The sequence below is a fragment of the Mizuhopecten yessoensis genome, unplaced genomic scaffold, assembly GCF_002113885.1.
Source record: "Mizuhopecten yessoensis strain PY_sf001 unplaced genomic scaffold, ASM211388v2 scaffold931, whole genome shotgun sequence".
NCBI classification, from domain to species: domain Eukaryota; kingdom Metazoa; phylum Mollusca; class Bivalvia; order Pectinida; family Pectinidae; genus Mizuhopecten; species Mizuhopecten yessoensis.
The window spans coordinates 58,370-68,321 of NW_018403793.1; the positions used below are offsets into that span (position 1 = coordinate 58,370).

The 9,952-nt window shown below is 39.9% G+C and overlaps 1 protein-coding gene across 1 annotated transcript in view; it reads right to left on the reverse strand.

The window, feature by feature from the left end:
* Positions 1-3,637, reverse strand: part of LOC110455636 (tetraspanin-6-like) — a 60,390-nt gene extending 56,753 nt beyond the window's left edge. The window contains exon 1 of the mRNA XM_021505892.1: positions 3,468-3,637. The gene's annotated coding sequence lies outside the window, so the exon portion shown is untranslated. The remainder of the gene's footprint in view (positions 1-3,467) is intronic.
* Between the last annotated feature and the right edge of the window lie 6,315 nt (positions 3,638-9,952).

The following is a 9,952-nucleotide window of genomic DNA, read 5'->3' on the forward strand; positions in this document are numbered from 1 at the left end:
GGGAGGGATGACGGAGGCAAGAGGAGGGGAGGGATGACGGAGGCAAGAGGAGGGGAGGGATGACGGAGGCAAGAGGAGGGGAGGGATGACGGAGGCAAGAGGAGGGGAGGGATGACGGAGGCAAGATAAGGGGAGGGATGACTGAGGCAAGAGGAGGGGAGGGATGACGGAGGCAAGAGGAGGGAAGGGATGACGGAGGCAAGAGGAGGAAAGGGATGACGGAGGCAAGAGGAGGGGAGGGATGACGGAGGCAAGATAAGGGGAGGGATGACTGAGGCAAGAGGAGGGGAGGGATGACGGAGGCAAGAGGAGGGAAGGGATGACGGAGGCAAGAGGAGGAAAGGGATGACGGAGGCAAGAGGAGGGGAGGGATGACGGAGGCAAGATAAGGGGAGGGATGACTGAGGCAAGAGGAGGGGAGGGATGACGGAGGCAAGAGGAGGGAAGGGATGACGGAGGCAAGAGGAGGAAAGGGATGACGGAGGCAAGAGGAGGGGAGGGATGACGGAGGCAAGATAAGGGGAGGGATGACTGAGGCAAGAGGAGGGGAGGGATGACGGAGGCAAGAGGAGGGAAGGGATGACGGAGGCAAGAGGAGGAAAGGGATGACGGAGGCAAGAGGAGGGGAGGGATGACGGAGGCAAGATAAGGGGAGGGATGACTGAGGCAAGAGGAGGGGAGGGATGACGGAGGCAAGAGGAGGAAAGGGATGACTGAGGCAAGAGGAGGGAAGGGATGACGGAGGAAAGAGGAGAGGAAAGATGACGGAGGCAAGAGGAGGAAGAATGGATGAAGGAGGCAAGACTAGGTATGATGGGTGGGGGAGGTGAGAGGAGGGAGGATCGGACAATTGTTTGGGAAAAGGACAGGATTTTGAAGAGGAGCTGATAACAAAGTGCTGAAGTAAAACTTGAGGAGTTGGGTGTCTCACATTCTAGATTGTCTGTACTGATTTAAGTTCCTCAGTGACGGTGTGCCGCGCTCTGTGTACTTTTCTGTGTCTGGCTGTATAATAGTGAAATAACCGGTTTGGTACCTGACTGTACCGTGTACCTAATTACCTTTAAGGAGCGTATCGAAGTCAAATATCGCGAAAGCTTTAATTTCAATAGAAAATTAGCGGAAATAACTCATGTATATCTTTGATTGTTTACATTCTATACATACTTGTAGTATATAGTATCAATTTTTTTTTATATGAATTTTCTAAATTTTGGTTGATAGACGGAAACACATTTTGAGATCACAGCACCTTAATATTCTTGTATACTAAACCGAAATTCTATCCGACCCACTTGTCTGGACCGCTTACTCGCGCAGATTGACCCCTTTCGGGGTCACGCTATTGTTCGTCACGGACGTGATTTTATGACGTTTTGGGGTCAGTCTGGGTCATTGACGTCATTAACAATTGCCATCCGGGCTTCACATGGAACCGACAGTTTACAACTTTACTAGAAAAGCAGCTGTTTTTACGGGTTTTAGGTAAAAAGCAAGAAATAGAATCCATCCCTGATGTGAGGTAAGGATAAGGTAATTCAAACCCTCGGGATAAAATATTGAGCAAAAGACCCTCGGCTCTGCTCAATATTTTATCCCTTGGGTTTGAATAATCTTATTCATACCTCACATCAGGGATTGATTCTATTAATACATACCTCACATCAGGGATTGATTCTATTAATCCATACCTCACATCAGGGATTGATTCTATCAATCCATACCTCACATCAGGGATTGATTCTATTAATACATACCTCACATCAGGGATTGATTCTATTAATCCATACCTCAAATCAGGGATTGATTCTATCAATCCATACCTCACATCAGGGATTGATTCTATTAATACATCCCTCACATCAGGGATTGATTCTATTAATACATACCTCACATCAGGGATGGATTCTATTAATCCATACCTCACATCAGGAATGGATTTTATTAATCCATACCTCACACCAGGGATGGATTCTATTAATCCATACCTCACATCAGGGATTGATTCTATTAATCCATACCTCACACCAGGGAATTTCTTCCGTTAAATACACGCTGACAATGAGGTGGTTTCCTGTTCTTTGCTTTGAGTCAGATACACATGTCTCTTTTAAAACTTGTTTGTCGGCTATTTTGACATGAACATTTCTATACATGTTTTTGCCAACGAATTCAGCATAGTATTGTACGTGTGTCGAAATCTGACACAGAAGCTCTCCCTGTCGCTCATTTTGAATGATGCATGTTGGGTCATTACATCTGGTCTAATTTCCACTGACCCTTAATTTATCACTAGTATCACGGTGGCGGTCTACCAAGACACTGATGAATTTAGGGTCCTTTAGTTTACCTTCAGCAATGTAGGGAATGTTCAGAATTCTGTCACCGAAATAATAGTTTTAGGTCGATTAAGTGTTCTGCTCAGAGGTAAAAGTTATATAAGTTTTATGGTATCCCCCGAGTTGTCTCCCTTACATATACGCATTAATATTGATCTAAGACACTTGTTGTGTCAGCAGTCGTTTAAACAAGTATACATTACTTGTGTCAAAATGGGTTTTTTAACAGTTTTTTTAGCCGAGCACTCTTTGTGAAAGGAGATGAAGGCAGAAGTAAGGAGACATAACCCCTTAAATATTTCAGTTCTATACTTTTATGTACTATCGATCCTGACGTGAAAAAAATGACAATACATTTTGGTAACAAAACCAATTCTGACATAATCTTACGTTTTAGTTGACAACATGATGGTCGGTGAAATGGGACTCGTGCAAGACTAATACAGAATTGTACATTACAAGTGATAGCTATGTTACAGAAAGTGAAAATAAATTTCACTTTAAGTAGAAATCCAAAACTCTGACTAACTATACAGCATACGCATTGTTTTGCTACCTGATTATTGTTTTTCTGTTTGTTTGTAAAGAATTAGCATTTATTTTGTAATCTTGTCCTCCGATCACGTTAGGGCTTTAGATTTCACGTCACAGCGTCACTTTCATCTTCGAGGAAAACGCATGAAAAAGTATTTACACAAACTATTTTGAAATTGAGATTTTTCACTGTCGTGATGACTGCATTACTGTATAACCAAAATATCAGTACGTATGTTCTCCAAGTAATGCTTAAAACTAACTATTAACACAGATTATCGCGGATAGGTATCAGAATACGGACTGTTACACACATACTGACAGGTTACCGGTCAAACGCATTTCCCAATAACATATTGATAAACTTGACCCGTTATATTAACAACGGAGCTTTATAAACAGAGAAGTATCCCGATCTTTGTTTAAACTGTGGTTACACTCTCTCAGTCAGAAGTCACTTTATCGAGAGTGGGAGTTTTAAATATTTTATACCTGTAGTTTCCCCTGCTTCCGAATGGAACAAACGTTTAAACTAAGTGCATTGGTTAATTTAAACAAAAGTAATCATATTGATTTAACAAACTGGACACTTACCGCTAACGAAGGATCTTGTACGACAGAATAGCACGCTCGATTTCCTTGTATTACCCGAAAGGCGTGGTCAAATCTTATAAATCCAGACCGATCTACTCACGAAATGATTCACAATCGCGTGCTCACGAGAACAAATTTCGAAATATAAAACTTAATGAATAAGATATGAGACAGGCGCATGCGCAGTACATACACTGATAATTCTGTCCACCTACCAACAGAGACACGTCCTTAATCGCTAATGAAAAATGATAAACAGCCGGGCACACAGGTAAGGTCCTGACCTATCACTCACGCACACACGGTTAGCTTCAGGAGGTCATTTCTTTAACTAGTTTTACTAATTAAAAGAAGTTTGTACGTTATGTTCGTGTGTATTTATAGTTTTACCATACACAATACACACATCAGTAAAATGCTGTCTACATTACTACTCCCGTAATCGTCCGTTTCGACGGAGGAAGTCTAACAGATGAAGATGAAGACTACTGAAGTGAGTACTAAGGGAGGGAACTCTGTTAGATGAGATTGTTATGAAGTTGACCGACATCGGTTCGTGCGGCCCGGAACAGGCTACACCACCCTGGGACCCCTTTACCGGAAATCTCCAATTTATAAAAGCGAAGAGGTGGCTTTCCCCGTAATTTGTAAAGGACAAATAATATACTGCCATTAAACATTTGTCCCAAAACATGGTCAAACGACTCAATAGTTGATAAAAGTAAAAATAAATCACTAAAACAGAGTTGGTGAAGAGTATTTTTTATGTGAACTACTGACGTCTGGTGTATTGTTTATGTTACTACCTGTATTTTATTTACACACGTTGATATATGCCGTAGAATATATAAAGTCTTAGTTCTATATTTAGCAATCTTTCTCCAAACTATCCCTTAGGTTTTAAGTCTATATTTAGCCATTTTACTCCAGACTATATATATACCTAAGCTCTTAGTCCCTTTTTCGCCATCTCTCTCCAGAATATACCTCATGTCTTGAATTTTGACGCTGATCATGGTAGTACAAATTCATGTTGTTTCAGAGATAGTAAAATAAACACCTGAAGAGTGACGTTTCGCTTGTTTCTTAATTCTTGGAATTTTGTTTTCTGTCATATGACATGAATTTCCTTCCTGCAGCGAATTCACCCTAAGAATGTGTCTAAATTTAGTGGAAATGACGTGTAGATAGACAGCATAGAACAACCTATGTTGTTCCTGTTGTTAATGTCGACTTCAGATTTTTGCTGAGGAACTCTCCGACAGCCACGCCCTGGCATTTTTCTGGATAAAATATGTCATTTGGTGACATACTAAATCAGAACCCTACAGATCCATTGGTTTATCTCCCGCGGGAATAACGGATCACTTGGCATCCCGCCTTTGTACTAAACTCACCCATGTTGGTGGCGGGCACGGAAGCTGTTTTGCGTTGCCAACACTCTGTATGCAAGTTCTGTAGTCGAATGGTCAAGAAATGGGCAAGTTTACATGTTTATTATTACTTTAAGTCGTCCGACTTATCAGTTACAACATATATACAGTACAATACAATATATGATGGTCAAGAAATGGGCTGAAGTGTGTCCTTTTTAGTCATTGATTGAGTCTGCGGAGGTGTAACGCCACGATTTCTCACCCATGCACGATTTCTCGTCCAGGTGAGAAATATCGCAAAACATATGGTCATGGGTAACACGTTATCTCACCTGGCACAATTTCTCACCCCAGCTCCCTATCTCAATCGAGGTTTGTCAGATGGATTTAAATTTGTTGTCACCAATTCCAATGGCCAAGGCGTCCTAAGGAACAAAGGACACGAACTCCGAGTACAATAGGAACTTATCAAAGAACAAAGGAAACGAACTCCGAGTACAATAGTAACTTATCAAAGAACAAAGGACACGAACTCCGAGCACAATAGGAACTTATCAAAGAACAAAGGACACGAACTCCGAGAACAATAGGAACTTATCAAAGAACAAAGGACACGAACTCCGAGCACAATAGGAACTTATCAAAGAACAAAGGACACGAACTCCGAATACAATAGGAACTTATCAAAGAACAAAGGACACGAACGCCGAGTACAATAGGAACTTATCAAAGAACAAAGGAAACGAACACCGAGTACAATAGGAACTTATCAAAGAACAAAGGAAACGAACCCCGAGTACAATAGGAACTTATCAAAGAACAAAGGAGACGAACTCCGAGAACAATAGGAACTTATCAAAGAACAAAGGAAACGAACACCGAGTACAATAGGAACTTATCAAAGAACAAAGGAAACGAACACCGAGTACAATAGGAACTTATCAAAGAACAAAGGAGACGAACTCCGAGCACAATAGGAACTTATCAAAGAACAAAGGACACGAACTCCGAGAACAATAGGAACTTATCAAAGAACAAAGGAAACGAACACCGAGTACAATAGGAACTTATCAAAGAACAAAGGAAACGAACACCGAGTACAATAGGAACTTATCAAAGAACAAAGGACACGAACTCCGAGAACAATAGGAACTTATCAAAGAACAAAGGACACGAACTCCGAGTAGAATAGGAACTTATCAAAGAACAAAGGAGACGAACTCCGAGCACAATAGGAACTTATCAAAGAACAAAGGAGACGAACTCCGAGAACAATAGGAACTTATCAAAGAACAAAGGACACGAACTCCGAGTAGAATAGGAACTTATCAAAGAACAAAGGAGACGAACTCCGAGAACAATAGGAACTTATCAAAGAACAAAGGAAACGAACACCGAGTACAATAGGAACTTATCAAAGAACAAAGGAAACGAACACCGAGTACAATAGGAACTTATCAAAGAACAAAGGAAACGAACTCCGAGTACAAGAGGAACTTATCAAAGAACAAAGGAAACGAACTCCGAGTACAAGAGGAACTTATCAAAGAACAAAGGAAACGAACTCCGAGTACAAGAGGAACTTATCAAAGAACAAAGGAAACGAACTCCGAGTACAAGAGGAACTTATCAAAGAACAAAGGAAACGAACTCCGAGTACAAGAGGAACTTATCAAAGAACAAAGGAAACGAACTCCGAGTACAATAGTAACTTATCAAAGAACAAAGGACACGAACTCCGAGCACAATAGGAACTTATCAAAGAACAAAGGACACGAACTCCGAGAACAATAGGAACTTATCAAAGAACAAAGGAAACGAACGCCGAGTACAATAGGAACTTATCAAAGAACAAAGGACACGAACTCCGAGTAGAATAGGAACTTATCAAAGAACAAAGGAGACGAACTCCGAGAACAATAGGAACTTATCAAAGAACAAAGGACACGAACGCCGAGTACAATAGGAACTTATCAAAGAACAAAGGAGACGAACTCCGAGTAGAATAGGAACTTATCAAAGAACAAAGGAGACGAACTCCGAGTACAATAGGAACTTATCAAAGCAGGTGTGAAATCAGTTGCTATCGAAGGGAACATACATTTAAAAAAATCTAGTTGTAACGGACTGTTATATAGGCGCAAATGATGCATCAGAAAATGATCGCAATGTCCTAATCCACATGCATAGGACAAAACCTTATGTCGACCAAACAGATATACAACTACAGTGTATATACAAAATTTGAACCAACTCGTACATGTACAATGTCTAAATATCGACTAATCAGTACCGTCCTAAGACGGTCATTTTGTCCAATTGAAAAATGTCAGCGTAGGTGTGCAGAGGTGTTGGTACTGACATTATAGATGCTGATTTTTCCCGTCTAAAGAACACACCATAAAATCATCCCATTCAGAAAATGTATTGCAATTAACAAAATAGAACAGCAGTTTTTACCCAGGTAGCCTAATATGTTTCAGCAAGTCAGAGACCACGGTGGCCAAGCGTCATACATGTATGACTGTACGGAAAATACATGTCTAATGTACCTCCACGCTAGTCCCGTAATACACATGTGAAGTTTCGTTAGAGTAGTTTCTGTGGAACACGTCAAACAAAGTTTGGCAAATCGTAATAAAACAAGTCACCTAATTTCGCCTTTTTGACTTAAGAGGAAGAATTAGAGCATTCGAAGGACTTAATAGTTAAAAAACGCAGCAAAATCAGTTTCTCCTCAAACTCGTTTCGGGAAATTACCAGGTATATAAAGACTGGGATTACAAAACATAAAAATCAAACTCAATGGATGTTTTGTCCGGAACCTAACTAACCCTGTGGAGACAACTTAGTGTTTGTATACACCAACGACTGATATGCCTACTTCTAAAATTGTCTGTGGGTTAGAAATCGTGGCGTAACATCAAGATCGGGGTAGTTACATAGTCCACCGGTCAAGTAGCGATTTGTGGTTTTCACTTTTCTCTCTCTCTGAGAAATGATTACATTGCTATTCTTTTGCAGCTTCTTCTAAGGCCTTTGATTGGACACAATGAAGCCATATTTCATAACTGTGTTAAGAACGGTCTTCAGAATATATTTTCGACCCGTGTTTAGGTCTGATACATTTCTTACTCTCGGTAGGATTCCTGCCCTGTATGCTACCAAACATACGGTGAACACATGGCAGTGCTTTTTTAGCTTATAATTTATATCTAAAATTAAAAATGACCGCCTTATCGACAGTCCACACAATTTCGTTCAATAGTTTGAACAGCGTATTGTCGCGTGCTGATTGGCAAACAAAGTAGTACTTTAAAACTTTAACAAACACTTCAATTTTATTGAACAATTCAGTATCAATACAATTGCGTATGATATGTCTATAGGGTGATTTAAGTTTATCAATAGAACTCTGAGCTGAAAGTTAGATTTAAAATTGTTTCGATTTTCCCCCGGAACAAATTTCGCGCATGGATAAATACAGTGAACACCGTAAATCCGACCTTGCCCTCCACGAGGGAGTTATTTTTGGAAGTTAATTCGAACTTTTCTCTTTGCTCATTTTGCGAAGAATCCAGGCTTGAATGTATTTGTTGATTGTATGGGAACCTGACAACAGTCGGTAGATTCTATAACATCCTCGTTATTTGACATGTCGTCAGAAACTGAGGAATCGTGGATGAGAGACGCGTTAAACTGATAGCGTTTGAAGTGAGTGATCTTGCGACGGAGCACAGGTTCGTTAAAAATGTCTGAAATGTTTATGTGTGCTGTGACTCATATCAGTAGGTCTGTAACATATATGTCAGTAGGTCTATAGAATATGTGTATTTCAGACATTTGTTTCCATTGCCGGCATTGGTGATTTCAACCGATGTGCATTTTGTACGATATTGCAGACATTGGTCTTGTTTTCGTTTTAATAAAAGTGTGTTTTTTTTATTTTATTTTTTATTTTGCACATATATTTACAATGCAATGACATTGTCAAATCTCACAATGCCCAGCGATATTTCAGCAGCCGTTATGTTTATTAATATTTGATATTGTAGTTCCGGTCAGTGTTGTATTAGTACGCTAAGAATTGTGTCTCGTGATGCATGGTAATTAAAGTCCCATCAACGACACAGCTTTCAAAGAGGCTATATAGTGTCAATACCATACAAATATAAATATGAAGATTTTAATGCGTATGAACAGAAGTTGTGCTATCGGCACAGATTTGAACTCCTGACATAGGGTAACTCGTGAGTGGACTCGAAACAGCGTATTTAGTGTAAATAGCTTTTATTCAATACACTCTTGACATTCAAATAATTGACCCAACCAAATAAACAGACAAACCTTTTACGATGTTTCAGCTGCGGTGTAACGTACGCGACTCTAACGAACTCAGCTCCAAGGGGAGTAACTCCTAAGTTTATATATGTATTATCATATTTATAATGTCATGTGTTGATGTCAATCTTACACAGCCTAGTGTTATTATAATGTCATGTGTTGATGTCAATCGTACACAGCCTAGTGTTATTATAATGTCATGTGTTGATGTCAATCTTACACAGCCTAGTGGTATTATAATGTTATGTGTTGATGTCAATCTTACACAGCCTAGTGGTATTATAATGTCATGTGTTGATGTCAATCATACACAGCCTAGTGTTATTATAATGTCATGTGTTGATGTCAATCTTACACAGCCTAGTAGTATTATAATGTCATGTGTTGTTGTCAATCTTACACAGCCTAGTGGTATTATAATGTCATGTGTTGATTTCATGTTTTGACGATTGAAATAAACATTTGACGTCAGAGGTCTGTTTGTCATCTGATACACAATTAGATCTAGAAAATAGGGTATTTAGGCCAACACAATTGAGACACTGTAATCTTTCGATGAATCGACTTCTACCATCCTCGATACCAGGGGTTACGTTCCATTTCGCTTTCTGCACCCCTGGAATATGATATAGCATAACTGAAGGCACGAAGATAGATGTTTGATTGGTCTCGTGTCCAAAAGAACCCTGACCAATCGCTAGACTGATACCTGTCCTTTGAAGATTATAAAGGAGAAACGCCCGACTTCAAAGCCTGTCATTTTTT